The sequence below is a fragment of the Bufo gargarizans genome, chromosome 3 (assembly GCF_014858855.1).
Source record: "Bufo gargarizans isolate SCDJY-AF-19 chromosome 3, ASM1485885v1, whole genome shotgun sequence".
In the NCBI taxonomy this organism is placed as follows: domain Eukaryota; kingdom Metazoa; phylum Chordata; class Amphibia; order Anura; family Bufonidae; genus Bufo; species Bufo gargarizans.
Genome location: NC_058082.1, coordinates 63,034,866 through 63,053,190, shown reverse-complemented (window position 1 = coordinate 63,053,190; position 18,325 = coordinate 63,034,866).

The following is an 18,325-nucleotide window of genomic DNA, read 5'->3' as shown; positions in this document are numbered from 1 at the left end:
GAATATGGGGGTCTCTGCAGCAACTGAGAAGGTAGGTCCTGGGGAGAAGAGGACACTGGCAGCGATCCTCTATTCCTAGACGTCATCTCAGCTCTGATCGTGTCTATAATAATAAACTGGGGAGCTCCTTTAATAATCTATCAAGTTTTTTATATGAACATAGGTTGGTTGAGGTGCTGTACATTGAATATATGTATGTAGTGCAGTAAGTCTACTGTGCCATGTGCCACTTGTGCAGGAAGTGGGAGACTAGGGGCCCAACTTTCTCAGGGGTCCGCTGGTGGATTCACCTGTACCACTGTGGGCCAGTTACATTGTGTATAAAAAGTCCTGTCTCCATATAAACTTGGTCTGCTGTTCTGTATCTCCCATGTCGTAGTTTGCTGTGCTGCCACCGGAACTCTGGCCCATCCCCATTATAGTCAATGGGGCCAGAGCGGTAGTCCGGGGACACGCGTGCACTAGCGGCAGCACAGATCCGACAGGCTGTTCACCCACCGGAACAGCCTGCCAGAGTTCCTTGTCGCTAGTGTTTGGTGTCCCTAACAGCCTGTCCCTGCTCCACACAGCAACCTCTCCCTACACTGGCAAAAGACTGAATGTAAAATGGCGGCCAGATCAGGTTTATTTATAAGGTAGGGGGTGTGTCCATGTGCTGAAACGTCTCAAGTGGCTGTCCTGTACCACCTGATGGATGTGTCATGGGTGAAAGTTCTTAACAATGTAAAAGAATATGGCGCAGGCGGACATCGCCATATGTTCTCCCGTTCGGCGAACCACGAATAAGCAAAGTTCGGCGTGAAACAACCGCCGGGCGAACCGCAAGGCCATCTCTAGTGACCAGACATTCTGTGGATAGGGGAAAGTTTTGTATTGACAGAAACTATATCTGGACCACATACCCAATGGGTCCTCAAAAAATGTGGATGTAACATGGACCACATCCATATTTTTTGTGGATCCGCGATTTGCAGACCGCAAAGCGGATATGTTTGTGTGCATGAGGCCTTATACACATTCTACTGAAAAAAATAAAAATAAAATAATAAAAAATAAATAAACTAAGAGGTACAGTCAGTGGTCTACCTCCAGCGGAGTCAGACCACCCAGCTGCTGAAGGAAGGGGGCCCGGTCTTTGACAAAAGGCCCCAGCTCCTAATTACATTTAATTCTTGCTCCTGTCTTAAGTCCCTGTCCGGTGCTTAGGCTCTGCTTTCCAGATCCCTGCTTCCTCTGTCCTGTCCTTCTGGGCCCCCCTTTACTCAGCACATCATCAGTGGCTAGAGCTACACCCGCTGGAGTCACGACTAGTGTTCTATGTTGTCTCGATGCTGGGCGCTGGGCTGGCCAATCAGCATTAGCAGTGCTTGCAGAGCCTGCTGTTGATTGGCTTACCTAGCGCCCAGCAGAGGAACTTTAGTGTCCTGTGCCACGGGAGTCGAGATTTCATTCCTCTGCAAGCAACTTACAAGTGACAGTGTAGAGCAGGGGTACTCAACTGGCGGATCGTGACCTCCTGCGCCGGGTCTCATGAGATGATGTGACGCCGCGGCGCAGGAGGGCACGGTGATGTGTTCCTGACCGCCTACGCCGGGACACCCAAGCAAAGGCTACATGAGGTGATGAAGAGAGGTGAGTATTTATATTTTTTTTTATGTAAGTACTAGGGGCCATACTGGGGACACTATGGAGGTGGGGGAAAGATTGGGAGCCATTATATATTATACAGAGAGGCCACTATATATTATACAGAGGAGCCATTATATATAATTATTATTATTAATAATGGCCCCTCTGTATAATTATAATATATAATGGACCCTCTATAGAATATATAATGGTCCCCCTGTTTAATTATTATATATAATGGCCCCTCTGTATAATATATAATGGTCCCCCTGTATAATTATTATATATAATGGCCCCTCTGTAAAATATATAGTGCCCCCTGTATAATTATTATATATAATGGCCCCTCTGTATAATATATAATGGTCCCCCTGTATAATTATTATATATAATGGCCCCTCTGTATAATATATAGTGCCCCCTGTATAATTATTATATATAATGGCCCCTCTGTATAATATATAATGGTCCCCCTGTATAATTATTATATATAATGGCCCCTCTGTATAATATATAGTGCCCCCTGTTTAATTAGTATATATAATGGCCCCTCTATATAATATATAGTGCCCCCTGTATAATTATTATATATAATGGCCCCTCTGTATAATTATTATATATATAATGGCCCCTCTGTATAATATATAATGGTCCCCCTGTATAAATATTATATATAATCGCCCCCCTGTATAATTATTATATATAATGCCCCCCCTGTATAATTATAATATATAATAACCCCTCTGTAATATTAGGATATATAATGGCCCCCTCTGTATTATTATTACATATATATAATGGCCCCTCTGTATAATTATTATATATAATGACCGCCCCAGTATTATTATAATATCTTAAATGGCCCCCTCCGTATTATTAGGATATATAATGGCCCATTATATATCCTAATATTACAGAGGGGCCATTATACATTATACAGAGTGGACTATTATACATTATACAGAGGGGGCCATTATATATAATAATAATAACTCATAATAATAAAACTCTGCAGAGATGAGACGCAGCTGAAAGAAGGTGTCATGGCAGTCTTATCTCCAAATGAAGACGTTGAGGAAAGTCTACATCACAGGAGACGTCACTGGAAGGATGAGGTATGTGGTGCTGTATTATACTGTATATAATAATTTCGATCCACATATTCGTTTCACGGTAAGGTTGGGGGGTAGATTGAGAATTTGGCCCATCCTGCCGCATCCTGGCCCCAGACTTGAGGTCACACTGTGCGTGTTCTGAATTCTGGGGCCCCACACCCATCTACTACATTATCTGTACTCAGAGTTTTCTGCGAAAACTATGACCTTAGGGGAGAAGTGACTGTGCTGTCAGTAATATGTGTTTTGGGTGTGAAGTGAACCGCTCATCTCCAGTGCTGAACCTCCAGTTCTGATGCAGAGTTCTACTCTCTTGGCCAGGGGCGGACACAGACAGCAGAGGGCCCCTGTGCAAAGAATGTGCCCCCCCCCCCCACCTCAGCCAAATTCTCAACATAACCTATTCCGTTCTAACATTACTTATAGCAATACAAAACATACAGGGTAAGGATACTTTCACACCTGCGGCACTACGCTCCGGCCACCTGATCCGGCAGAGAATGCATGGAATTGGCTGGACACAAACCGCAGCATGCAGCGGTTTGTGTCCCGCTGATTCTCTGCATTTTTGTCAAATTGTGGCTGGATCTCTGCCAGACCCCATTATAGTCAACGGGGCCGGCGGGCATTCTGTCTGCATCCAGCAGTGCCGGATCCAGTGAATTCCGGCAGGCTGTTCTCTGCTGGAACAGCCTGCCAGAATCACTAACACAGATGTGAAAGTAGCCTAATATAGGTCCATCCTGCCACCCACAATACTGTACCCACTGTGCTCCCTATACAAGTTACACACAGATAGTTCCCCTTCAATAATTGGCACAGTGTCCTAAAAAATAACTACGCCCAAGAAACAGTGTCCCTGACACTAATAGTGTAAACATAATGTTCCCCAAAAATAAGTGTGCTAAGCTGATACTGTGCCAGGGTGCCCACCAAAGTAACAGTGCTCCCCAAAGTCCCACCAATAGAAATAATTATCTACCAGACAACAGGTAGTAATCGTGCCCCTACAGTAATACTGTCCACACTGTTTCCCAGAAGTAATAATGCCCCCATAGTGCTCATACTAGTATTCAAGTTCCTCATAGTCCCTCAACTGTAATAAAGCCCTACATAATGCCCCCGGTAGTAATAATTCTCTTTATAATGTGCGCCAGTGCATAAAAATGCCCTGTTGTGTGGCAGTATAAAAAATACCTCCTCTTAGTGACCCCTGTAGAGCCGGTGTCCCCATAGTACCCTCATAATGTGTGCCAATGCCCCCTACTGTGTGCCCAAAAAACCCTCTTAGTGCCCCCAGTTGAGCCAAGGTCCCCTTGGTGCCCTATAATTTGCGCCAGTATAAAATACTCCTATATCGTGTGCCTTCCCTTGTCCCCATGGTGCCTGACAATGTGCCAGTATAAAATGCCCCCATAATGTGTGCCAGTATATGAGATAGGGACACCAGTAGATGCCCCCATAGTGCTCCCCCCTTCTCCATAGTGCCCCCATGTGTGCTAGCATATAAGATAGGGCCCCTATAGTGCTCCTCCCCCTCCATAGTGCCCCCCATGTCTGCCAATATATAAGATAGAGCCCCAGAAGATGCCCCCATAGTGGTCTTCTCCCTCCTTCTCCATACTGCCCCCATGTGTGCCAGTATATAAGATAGGGTCCCTATAGTGCTCCTCCCCCTCCATAGTGCCCCCCATGTGTGCCAGTATATAAGATAGGGCCCCCCATAGTGCCCCCCGTGTGTGCCAGTAACTAAGATAGTGCCCCCATAGTGCTCCTCCCCCTCCATAGTGCCCCCCATGTGTGCCAGTATATAAGATAGACCCCCATAGTTCCCCCCATGTGTGCCAGTATATAAAATACGGCCCCCATAGTGCTCCTCCTCTTCCATAGTGCCCCCCATATGTGTCAGTATTTAAAATAGGGCCCCCATAGTGCTCCTCCTCTTCCATAGTGCCCCCCATGTGTGCCAGTACATAAGATAGGGCCCCCAGTAGATGCCCCCATGAGTGCCAGATAGGGCCCCTAGTAAAGTGTAAATAAAAAAAATAAAAATAAACTCACAAACTTATCTCCTTGCCGCTTTCAGCGATGCGATGCAGGCCTCTTCTGGCCTGTGTCCCGCTCTGTACGGCTCAGGCGGCGTGATGACGTCATTGCGCCGCTTGCACCCACCTCTGATAGGCTACAGGCACTAGGCCTGCAGCCTATGAGAGGACTGGGGAAGGTAGACGCCTCTCCTCTGCCCTGCGGCAGCATCCATCTGTATCGCCGTCCGAAGTGTACTTTCACACTTGCGGCAGAGGATTCCGGAAGGCAGTTCCGTCGCTGGAACTGCCTGCTGGATCTGTCAAAACATATGCAAACTGATGGCATTTGTCAGATGGATCAGGATCCTGATCTGTATGACAAATGCATTGAGATGCCAGATCTGTCTCTCTGGTGTCATCCGTAAAAACGGATCCGGCATTTTATTTTCATTTTTAAATTTTGGGGGTCTGAGCATGCGCAGACTGCAATGCCGGATCCGTTTTGCCGGAACACTGCATTAATGCACTTCAATGGGAAAAAATGCTGGATACGGCATGTGTTCCGGAATGTTGGACGGAGATAAAACCGCAGCATGCTGCGGTATTATCTCCATCCTTAAAAGGCAAAAAGACTGAACTGAAGACATCCTGATGCATCCTGAATGGAAGGATCTCCTTTCACAATACATTAGGATAAAACTGATCAGTTCTTTTCCGGTATTGAGCCCCTAGGACGGAACGATGGAAAAGAAAAATGCTAGTGTGAAAGTACCCTAAGGACGATACAGATGAATATAGAGAGATGAGCGCTTCCACAATGGAAGCGCTCATCTCCCCCTGCCACTGGTAAGAAGGGGCCTGAACCGGCTGCACAGGCGGTATGTCCGCCCCTGCTCTTGGCTCTGCAGATGAACCTGGATCTTCACCCTCTCAGTCACCGACACAGTGTAACGCCGCCATGCCCTGCTCTGTGCACTTAGGTACAGTAAGTGTCTCTGTGTCAGCTTCATGCACTGATGTAAAGACACATTTATTTTTTCTGCTTTATACTGCAGCTTAGCTCTGTAAGGACATTACTATAATCAGTGTCGGACTGGGGTGCCTAGGGCCCACCAGTAAAATGTATCTTGGGGGCCCACCGTACAGATACATTCAAATATTACCTGCTCACACAGCAGGAGGATGCTACCAGATGACTGAATATGGGAGTCTCTGTAGGTCCTGAGGAAAAGAGGACACTAGCAGCGATCCTCCATACCTAGACGTCATCTCAGTTCTGATTGTGTCTATAATAAACTGGGAGTTTCTTTAATAATCTATCAGTTTTTTTACATGAACACGGGCTGGTTGAGGTGCTGTACATTGAGTATATTTACAGTATGTAGTGCAGTAAGTCTCCTGTGACATGTGCCACTTGTGCAGGGGGTGGGAGACCAGGGGCCCACCTTGGTCAGGGGCCTACCAGGGATTCCCCTATACCCCTGTGGGCCAGTCCGAGCCTGATGTGCGCCATCAATGATTAATTCAACTGAAGACCAAGCATTTTCCTTGTTCATCAGGTGATTAGTTGCACAATTACATGGAACGAGTGTTCGTAGTAACGTTTGTTCCCGTTAACCTGCCTGACAATTGTGCGGTGTAAATCAGACTTCAGTCAACTGCAGAATGACTGCAGACGCCCAGTAACTAGCTTCCTCAGTACGTTAGAAAGTATGAACCCTTAGCCAGTCCCATATGTTTCGCCTTGCGAAGTTATCAAGTGCTCTCAAGCTAGTAGCTCCTTGAATGGGAGCGGCGCTGCAGTAACCAGCCATGACTACTACGCCGTGTAAGAGCTGTGTAATTCTGGTGCCTGCCTCTAGTGCCACAGCTAGTAAAAACTGTCGATCGGCAGCGGTGTCGGGTGTCACATCTCCATGAATCTGACATTGATGACCTATCCTAAGAACATTTTAAACTGGCCTGCGCACTATAGTGTGGGTGACACGGACCAAGCCCACCAGGTGGCGTAGTAAGGTGTACAATACACTGCTGCTCAGATACCATTGTTAGCTCTTATGGTCAGGGACCTCTCCTGTAGGTTGTAAGCATTTAGGGGCAGGAATTTGCCTTCCATAGATTGCCAGCTCTTATGGGCAGTGAACTCTCTACTATAGATTGTTAGCTCTTATGGTCAGGGATATCTCTCCCTTAGATTGTTAGCTCTTATGGTTAGGTACTTCTATCCTGTAGATTGTTAGCTCTTATGTCAGGGACTTCTGTCCTGTAGATTGTTAACTCTTATGGGTAGTGAACTCTCTACTATAGATTGTTAGCTCTTATGGTCAGGGACTTCTCTCCTGTAAGTTGTTTGCTCTTATGGTCAGGGGCTTCTCTCCTGTAGATTGTTAGCTCTTATGGTCAGGGACTTCTCTCCTGTAGATTGTTAGATCTGATGGTCAGGGACTTCTCCCCTATATATTATCTCTTATGGTCAGGGACTTCTCTCCTGTAGAATATTGTTATCTCTTATGAGCAGTGAACTCTCTACTATAGATTGTTAGCTGTTATGGTCAGGGAATTCTCTCCTGTAGATTGTTAGCTCTTATGGTCAGGGACTTCTCTCCTGTAGATTGTTAGCTCTTATGGTCAGGGACTTCTCACCTGTAGATTGTTAGCTCTTATGAACAGTGAACTCTCTACTATAGATTGTTAGCTCTTCTGGTCAGGGACTTCTCTCCTGTAGATTGTTAACTCTGATGGGCAGTGAACTCTCTACTATAGATTGTTAGCTCTTATGGTCAGGGACTTCTCTCCTGTAGATTGTAAACTCTTATGGGCAGTGAACTCTCTACTATAGATTGTTAGCTCTTCTGGTCAGTGACTTCTCTCCCGTAGATTGTTAACTCTTATGGGCAGTGAACTCTCTACTATAGATTGTTAGCTCTTATGGTCAGGGACTTCTCTTCTGTAGATTGTTAACTCTTATGGGCAGTGAACTCTCTACTATAGTTTGTTAGCTCTTCTGGTCAGGGACTTCTCTCCTGTAGATTGTTAACTCTTATGGGCAGTGAACTCTCTGCTATAGATTGTTAGCTCTTATGGTCCTGGACTTCTCTCCCGTAGATTGTTAATTCTTATGGGCAGTGAACTCTCTACTATAGTTTGTTAGCTCTTATGATCAGGGACTTCTCTCCTGTAGATTGTTAACTCTTATGGGCAGTGAACTCTCTACTATAGATTGTTAGCTCTTATGGTCAGGGACTTCTTTCCTGTAGATTGTTAGCTCTTATGGTCAGGGACTTCTCTCCTGTAGATTGTTAGCTCTTATGAGCAGTGAACTCTCTACTATAGATTGTTAGCTCTTCTGGTCAGGGACTTCTCTCCTGTAGATTGTTGACTCTTATGGGTAGTGAACTCTCTACTATAGATTGTTAGCTCTTATGGTCAGTGACTTCTCTCCTGTAAATTGTTAGCTCTTATGGTCAGGGACTTCTCTCCTGTAGATTGTTAGCTCTTATGGTCAGTGACTTCTCTCCTGTAAACTGTTAGCTCTTATGGTCACGAACTTCTCTCCTCCAGATTGTTAGCTCTTCTGGTCAGGGACTTCTCTCCTATAGATTATTCATTTTTATGGCCAGGGATGTAATTAGTTGAAAATGCCAATGAACCATCCCATCTTATAAAGAGATGGCATATCACTAGGATATCAACAAAAAACAAAATGGCTGCACACCGTTATATATACAAACAATATAGCTAAGAAATGGGGGTCATTCTAGATAAAAGTGGTACAATACCGACTATAAATGAGTAATGGAAGCTCTTAGTGCACATACGTGTCGGGCCCATCTACCAGGCGTCAAGGTGGCTTCCTCAGATGGTTCGCTAACACTAAATATACTGCCTCACTTTGGACTTACTTAAGCCTACAATATTCAGGGCAGTGTAGGAGCCAGCTATAAACATACTCTGCTCAGAAGTCCCAGGTAGATGAGCGTGTTCAGTCTAAAGGAGGTGCTACCCTTAATATATTGCAAGAAAGTTCAGACTAAAACCTTCAGAATCACAGGTGCATAATCCATGAAGCAAACATAATTACAAAAAACAAAATGGCTGCACACCGTTATATATACAAACAATAGAGCTAAGAAATGGGGGTCATTCTAGATAAAAGTGGTACAATACCGACTATAAATGAGTAATGGAAGCTCTTAGCGCACATATGTGTCGGGCCCATCTACCAGGCGTCAAGGTGGGACATGCCATCACTGAATGATTGATAAGGGCACATAGATTCTGAGAATGAAGGGAACATATTGCTCCATTCCCTTCCACGTTTTCTTTGCACCTTGGCGCTCTCGGACATCTGGCTGGGCAGGGAAAAACTGTGAAGGAGATATAGCACTAAACTAGTATTGCAACCCTTTGATTCTCATGATCTGTGGGAGACCAGAAATCAGATCCCCACCATCATCAATTACATGTATATCCTTTTTTTTTTTATGGGAATACGCCATTAATGGTATTTTCACCAATATACATTCAGGATGTGGGTATAATGGGAACAGAAAAATAAGGGGGTTAAGGAAGTGATTACTAGGTGGCTGCTTGCTGTGTATGTGAGAAAGGGGTTAAAGATAAGGCGCTGAATGCTTGTGGTATGCATGGGAGAGCTGGATAGCTGCAGTCAGAATAGGTGAAAATGGGGTTAATCATTTTGGCACTGGACTGCTGCAGCTGGGAGAAGAGAGGAAGGGGTTAAAGGGAACAGGTGACCATAAAAATGCAATGTAAGCTGCAGGCAACATGTTATAGATCTGGAGGAGCGGAGCAGATTGATATATACTGTAGTTTTGTGGGGAAATATTCAGTAAAACTTATATTCATTCATTTATATTCCTACTTATTCTGGGCCTTGAAGTCAAGGAGGCGGTCCTATCAATGATTGACTGCATTCCCTATAAGGCTGTGTATACAGAGACAGCTGTCAATCACTGATAGGACCGCCTCCTTCACTTCAAAACCCAGAATGAGCAGGAATATAAATGAATGAAATACAAGTTTTACTGAATATTTCCCCACAAAACTATATATCAATCTGCTCAGCTCCTCCTGATCTATAACAAGTCGCCTGCAGCTGAAACACCATGTTCAACCTAAGAAGCTCCCTTTAAATATGGAGCATTGAATAGCTGCAATCAGGAGGTGGGAAGGAGGGGTTAAGACTGCACTAACGGCACAGTTAGGAGAGGGGAAGAAGGGGTTAAGTGGAGAATCTAGATGACAGGTAACTTCTTACATATATAAGAAAGATTAGAGCGGACTCCTTCTGTGTGACGTCAGCCTCCTCTCCCCCCACATGTCCAGTAGGCAGCCGTGTAGCCAGGCTGTAGAAGCCGGCCTTACACATGAAATAGCCCTCGGCTGAACAATCTCTTCCAACTCCCCCATATACATAAACATTAAATTCAGCTGAATATATAGGTGTATTCAATGGGGAGAGAGGAGAAAGCAGCTGCCAGACACTTCTAGTGGTGGCTTATCTTCGTGGAGAACAAAAGGTTCGGGCAGAAATATTCACTTTACCCCGATTTTCTCTGTCAGGGTAGAGTTAGGAGCTCCCCATAAACATTATTCTGTAATCCAAACCATGTATGGGAGCCTTAAGACAGAGGCCTTACTAGGCCCAGACTGAGAATATGTCCTATTGAGCAGATTTCTTCAGGTCCGTGTTACATTATACAAAATTCAACCACCTGTTCTATTCCCTTTAAAGGGTTTCTACAAGACTTTTATACTGATGACCAATCCTCTGGATTGGGGTCCATCACCCGGTATCCCAGCTGTTTCAGAAGGCACTGGTGCTCGCAGTAGCGCCACAGCCTTCCCACAGCTTTCCCTAGGTCATGTGACGTCATGTTCATCGGTCACATGGCCTAGGCGCAGCTCAGCTACATTGAAGTGAATGGGGTTAAGCTGCAATACCAAGCACTTCAGCTACTCAATGTACAGTGCTGTGCTGGTGAGCACGGAGCAGGCTGTAACGCTACTGCGAGCGCCAGTACCTTCTTAAACAGCTGATCAGCGGGGGTCTCAGATGTCAGATCCCTACTGATCAGATACTGATGACCTATCCCGAGAATAGGTCATCAGTATAAAGGTCCTGGAAAACCCCTTTAAACCGTAAAGTACTTTAAAGAAATTTTCCATAGCACCACTGTGCTGTACATACATAAAAAAGTGTCCTTCTCTTGAGCCGTTCTGCGTAGGCGGAGCTAATGCTGCCGATTCTTTATGAAAGTTTCACCTAAAGGCTCTTCCCCACACAACAGCTCCAGAGAACCCACTGGATCTAACCTGGAGCTCTCCTTTAATCAGCTGGACCCACTCCCTTGGGACTATACTGTGCTCAAATAATGCTAACATACAATGATCAAATAACAGCTTCATATACAACCCCAATTCTAAATTCACCATGTAAAATGTAAATAAATGATAAATAAATACAGAATGCAATGATCTGCAAATCGCATAGATCCATATTTTATTACCAATAGCTCATAGAACACATATAAGATGTTGAAAGTGAGACATTTTACCATTTCCCCCCAAAAATTGATCTCATTTAAAACTTGATGGCAGCAACACATCTCAGAAAAGCTGAGACACATGGCTGGATATAAAATGTGCATGTTAGACAAGCAGAGTTTCTCAGAAGCAAAGATGGGTAGAGGTTCACCAATCTGTGAAAAAATGTGTAAAAATTGTGGAACAATTTCAGAGACATGTTCCTTAATGTACAATCGTGAAGACTTTCAATTTCCCACCATATACAGTACATAATATCATCAAAAGATTGAAAGAATCTGTTGAAATCCATGTGCGCAAGAGACAAGGCTGACGGTCAGTATTGGATGTTTTTGAACTATGGACCCTCAGGCAACACTGCATTAAAAGCAGTCCTGATTCTGTACTGGAAATCACAGCATGTGCTTAGGGACACTTCCAAAAAATCATTGTCTGTGAATCACGGTGCAATCCAGAAATAAAAATTAAAGCTGTATCATGCAAAGAAGAAGCCACATGTCAACACAAAATGCCACCATCTTTTCTTTTTGCCAAAGCTCATTTAAAATGGACTGAGACAAAATGGAAAACTGTTCTGTGGTCAGATGAATCGAAATTTGAAATACATTTTGGAAACCACAGATGCCGTGTTCTACGTACTGAAATGGAGAGGGACCCTCCAGCTCGTTATCAGCGCACAGTTTCAAAAGCTGCATCTCTGATGGTATGGAGTTGCGTTAATGCCTACAGTGTGGACATCTGGAAAGGCACTATAAATGCTGAACAGTATAGAGAGGCTTTAGAACAGGCATCTCAAACTGCGGCCCTCCAGCTGTTGTAAGACTACAACTCCCACAATGCCCTGCTGTAGGCTGATACCTGTAGGCTGTCCGGGCATGATGGCAGTTGTAGTTTTGCAACAGCTGGAGGGCCGCAGTTTGAGATGCCTGCTTTAGAACAAGATATGCTCCCATCCAGACAATGTCTCTCTCAGGGAAGTTCTTGCAAATTTCAGCAGGTCAATGCTAAATCACATACTGCATCCATCACAACAGCATGGCTTCTCAGAAGAAGAGTCCAGGTGCTGATCTGGCCTGGCTGCAATCCAGACCTTTCACTAATAGAAAACATTTGGCTCATCATGAAAAGAAAAATCCAGCAAAGAAGACCCAGGACTGTTGAGAATCCTTCATCAGAGAAGAATGGGACAACATTCCTCTCCCAAAACTCCAGCAATTGGTCTCCTCACTTCCCAGGCAGTTTACAGACGGTTGTTAAAAGAAGAGAGGATGCTACACAAAGGTAGAGATGGCCCTGTCCCAACCTTTTTGAGATGCGTCACTGCCATCAAGCTCTAAATGAGTTAGTTTTTCTTTATGAAATGGTAAAACTTCTCACTTTCAGTATCTGATGTGTTCCATGATCTACTGTGAATAAAATATGGGTCTGTGAGATTTGTAAATCATTGCATTGCTATTATTTACATTTTACACAGCATCCCAACATTTTTTTTAGAATTGTGGTTTTCCAAAGACATCTAAAAATGGTGTAATCCAATATCTTATTAATACTGCTATCAAATGAATATTCAGGTTTGTGATAGTTACAAGCTTTAGGCTCCAGATCTCTATGGTGCCGTCGCCTTTAGTAGAAGCAGCTGAAAGAAAAAACAATAGGGATCTTATATTAAAGAGGTTGTCCAGGCTTTTTCTATTGATGGCCTATCCTATGGATATCCTACACCCGGCACCCCCACCGATCAGCTGTATGGGGAGACCGTGCTCGCAGTGTGCACGTGCCGTCTCCCTTCTCTCTTCCTGTTCGCTGCTGCTGTCCCATAGATATACAACAGCGGACAGGAATAGCGAAGGGAGACGGCACACTGTGCACGCGGATCGGCGGGGGTGTCGAGTGTTGGACCTCCGCCGATCTGATATTGACAAAGACTGCTTTGCAGTCGAAACGTTGCTGTATTGTGTCTTGAGGTTACAATAAAAGAATATTGGATGTTGCGGAATGCTGCCGGAGCCATTTCTTCTTCTCTATCCTGAGAATAGGTCATCAATAGAAAACATCCGGACAACCCGTTTAATGATGGGCTTCCCAGGAGTGAAACTTTGATGGCCTGTCCCTTCATTCTGCCGAGTAGTGGTGGTCTCGGGGTCTGATCTCCACTAAGCACATAAAGACAGCCAACAATGTTTTACTCCAGGAAAACTCTAAATTGACAACCTATTAAAATGATCAAAAAACTAAATATAATATTTATTTTAGAAGCCTGTAACCAGAGAAAAAAACTTTTTAAAGTAATGGTGCATTCTGCTTAGCCTACATTCCGGCACATTTGCACCACCTATAGGAGAGCTACTGTATGTTACCCAGTTATTGCACTCTGCTTAATAGTGTTTCCAGGAAAGTAAAGGAACCCTTTAATCACATGGCAACATTTACTTGTTTGCATTCTTTTGTATTACAAATGACTTCAGAGGCTCCATATAATATATAAGCATGTAAAACACTTGTTTGTAGGCTGCAATAAAGCGGCCTCCTGTTAGCTGGTAACTTTGATAACATTGTATCTAATTTCCCGGTAATTTCAGATGGACAAATATTTCATAATCATTAACACAATGAAGCAGAAAAAGTCTTAGATTTACAATTTGGAATAAGAAAGTGAATATGAAATGACTGTAGGAATCGGCAGCTTAACTGTAATTGCCAGGCTTAGGAGTCCCATGGTGTTACTTTGAACAACTGTGTGCTTTCCCGATGAAATCTGTAAGTCCCTGTTTACATATAACTTCTACGGTAAATAGATTTGGCTTGGTATTGTTCTACAAAGAAAAAAGGGATCTAATGGATTATTTCATGGAAATTATGATTGTTGTTGAGAGTATTTTCATCAGCATCTGTATCACCAGCCGTTACAGTTCCTACAGTTGGGAAGGAGGCGCTGTTGAGCTGACTTTCTATGTTCCCTCACAGCGCTCAAACATTGACAGACCGCCAACATCAGATGCTCATTAACTTCTTCCTGGCTGGTGGATTATAAATTTCTTTATGACTAGGCACAATTTCAAGCACTGGTGAAGCAGCTGGGAAAGACCTTTCATTTTTCCCACACCCAAAAGGAATTCTACATAATCTATTATCTGAAATAATAGGCTTGTTTATTAGTGCAGATATGTTTCAAAAAATAAATTCAACTTGCAACATTACTATATATTTTAAAAATCTTTTTGTACATAAAAACTGTGCATTTAAAGGGCATCTGTTGTCAGATTTGTACCTATGACACTGGCTGACCTGTTGCATGTGCAATTGGCAGCTGAAGACATCAGTGTTGGTCCTATGTTCATATGTGTCCGCATTGCTGAGAAAAATGAAGATTTAATATGTGCATATGAACCTATTTTTACTGTTTTTCCTTTCCTCCAGCAAGCTGTCAGCTCTTCAACTGCTCCCACATTCTCCTCCAGACTGACAGGGACGGGGGAAGCTGCTTTAGCTGCTCATATCTCTGGTTTGGTACCAAGCTTTCGAATAATGCCAGAATGACAGCAATATCTTCAGTACATGGAAAGATATCACTGTTAGAAATTGGGGTGCAGTGAATACAGCTGAAAGTGAAAGTAAAAGCAGGTTTTACCCACAATTATTTCCGACTCGATTTCTAAGTGATATCTCCTCTGTTGCTTGGAATGCCAGCTTTCAAACAAGACCAGTTCCATGCTTCTAGCTCCTACAATTGAGATATCAGCGGCTAAAGCAGCCCCCCCCCTTCCACTTTTCCCCGAGCTCAGCTTGAGCAGAACAGTTAAAGTACTTTTGCCACAGCCCGAGCAGACCAATTAGGTAGTTAATGGGATTACTGGCAGGAAGTCCAGAAAAATGTCCAAGATTTCTCTTACTGACTTAAAAACCTCAAAACACATCTACCTACATATGGGTGAATGATATCAGGCCCCTTTGGGAGATCAAATCTCCCTTATACCTTTCTAGATCAAAATGGGGATCCAACTGCAGCACAAGGAAATTTAGACCTGTGTTATCGTATTTGGTCTATGCATGAGGCACAGTGTTTTTTAATTGCATTTCTCCTCTCACAATCATGGCCACCTTGGCAGCTGCCTACCATGCCTACCCCTTGTCTTCATCCTGTATACAAATATCATGAAATGAAAGGGAAATACCAACTGGGAAATATAAAGTGTCAAATCTCTAATAACTGCCTTATAATGATAAAACGTATCTGCCATGTCTGTGCCTGTTTTCCTCGTGCTGCGGTTTACAGTTTGGAGCCTGGCTTATTTGTCACAAATGTTCTCCAAAATCATAAAGCTCATGCAATAGTTGAGCAACAAACTCACATATGTTGCCTTGAAAAATTACAAAGCGAAATTGTGTCTCAGTTTTTTTTCACTTCCCAGCTTTCTCCTTATGACAACCTCAGGAAAATTCCAAGATTTATTGCAAGACTTACTGAAGAACTTTTTTCCATTTAGCATCCCTCAATTAGCCCCTATCGGTATTGTTAGTTCTGCTCCTGATAGAGGTGGATTTGCAGGTGGATGATCCCCAGCGCTCAGCGCTATGGACTGTCCTCCTGAAAATTCACTGCTATCAGCCGCCGGAACAGCACCGATGTCAAGCGAACACAGGGGCTAAGGTTAAATAAAAAGAAAACAGCAAAAAAGAGTGACAGAATATACCACTGTAAAGGTGTGCGGCCAGTTGTATTTCTATGGGGAAGTGACAGGTACACTTTAAAGAATTTGTCATAGCAGTCCTTCTACTTATACACATTGCGGAATTGTAATGATTTCTGAAATCTTATATCACTGGATTGTCTGAATTTGTTCTGTGCATGAAAAAATTATAAATATTTTCCCTTATAGGTAGATCATAATAAAGAACACTTGTTATAATTGACATTGTAGTTATAATAGCTCGGTAGTGATAAAAAGTTAGCTTAAAGGGGTATTCCCATCTCAGACAATGGGGACATATCGCTAGGACCCTCTGGGACCCGCACCTATGCCGAGAAAGGAGCGGGGAGTGGTGGCTGGAGTAGCCAAGGTTTCCCGGAGTCCGGCCACCGCCAAGCGCTCTCCTCATACAAGTGAAAGGGAGTGCACCGTTCATTTCTGTGGGGCCAACAGAAATAGCCAAGCCAGCGCTCAGCTATTTTAGGCGGCCTCATAGAAATGAATGAAGTGCAGCAGTGCATGCGCAGTGCAACCTCCACCGCCTTTCCCGCTCTGTTCTCGTTGTATATGCGGGTCCCAGAGGTGGGACCCGCATTTATCAGACAATAGGGGCATATCCGAGCAATATGCCCCTATTGGCTGTGATGGGAATACCCCTTTAAATAAGTGTCTATGAGCTGTCAGGAGTTTGGAGATAAGGGCTACAAATCAGGCCATCAGAGCAGCTGCCTGACAGATTCAGTGTAAAGCTATAGAGCTATAGTCTATAGATGAACAGAAACTGAAAGGTGTCCACAGCCTTTAGGACTGAGCTCCCCTTCTAAGGCCACTTTCACACGCAGTAAAGCTCTAGGTTTCAACAGGACAAAAACTGTTACGTGCACCAGTTTTTGACCGACCTAAACCTAGTGCTCCTGCCAGAAACTCTCTGAATCCTGGCCACATCTCATTATAATCATTAGGCTCCAGCAGTACACAGCCCCATCCAGCCAGGTCAGATACCGTGAGATAGCTTTCCCGCAGGTGTGAAACACGCCTAAATTAGACAAATATCAGTATCTGACACTCACACATTAGATTTGCTCATGTGAACCAATTAGGACTCTTGGGAATCATGGATGTGAGAGTTTTGTGCTCTGTTGTGCCTCTGTCTCTATAGTACAGAGCTATAGGCACCACCATATGGAGGTTGTAAGGAGCCAAAATACGCTCATGTAGATGTATCCGGCCACATGTATCAGTTTTGTCACTGAACCAATCAGTGTTTGGATATGGCATGCAGTACACTGAAAGATAACTCTGGGCACTACAAGTGCTGCATTTGTACTGGGAGCTCCACTAAGTGTACTCAAACACTAGCGTTATTATTTTCCGGTATTGAAATCCGGTAAAGGGTCCCAATACCGGGAAAAAATGCATCAGTTTTGTCCTAATGCATTCTGAATGGAAAGCAATCTGTTCAGTATGCATCAGGATGTCTTCCGTTCTGTCCCTTGTATGGTATTTGACAAGCTGCAGTATTTTTTCCGGCCAAAATCCCAGAACACTACCGCATTTCCCGGGCATTAGTTTCCATAGGGATGTATGAATGACGGATCCAGTACCAAGTGTTCCGGAAATTGCCACATTAGCAACCGGATGAGATGGATCCAGTATATCACCGGATCCGGATCTGGAAAAAACAGATTTCCGTTTGTATACGGTTTGCCGGATCCGAACAACGCTAGTGTGAAAGTACCCTTAATGTAAAGTTGTAGGGCGGCATCAGGGCACTGGGCAATGAGCGCTTCTTTTGTGGAAGCACGTATCTCTTCATATTCAACTGTATCACCATCCTCACACAGTAGAAGGGGAATTATGGGGGCTTTATTGCTACTGAAAGTCTATGGGGGCATTATTACTATTGGGGGCCCAGTTAATGCACTCTGGCAGAGAATTAGTACTATTGGGAGCACATTCACCCTGGCACAATATAAACTTAACACAATTATTTTTGGGGAACAGTATGTTTACGGCACTATTATTACCCCTGTATCTTTTGTAGCGCTGTATGTAATGTTTTGCAAGAATGTCTGAAGGGAAGGGGTTAGGCCTCATGCACACCGCCCGGCCGTGGCCGTATTGCGGTCCGCATACAGCGGGTCCGCAATACACGGGCACCGGCTGTGTGATTTGAACGGATACGCAACCCGGGAGGTGCGGTGCGGAATGGAAGCACGGATCGGAAGCCCACGGGAGCACTACGGAGCGCTTCCGTGGGGGTTTCTGTCCGTGCCTCCACACCGCAAAAAAAAAT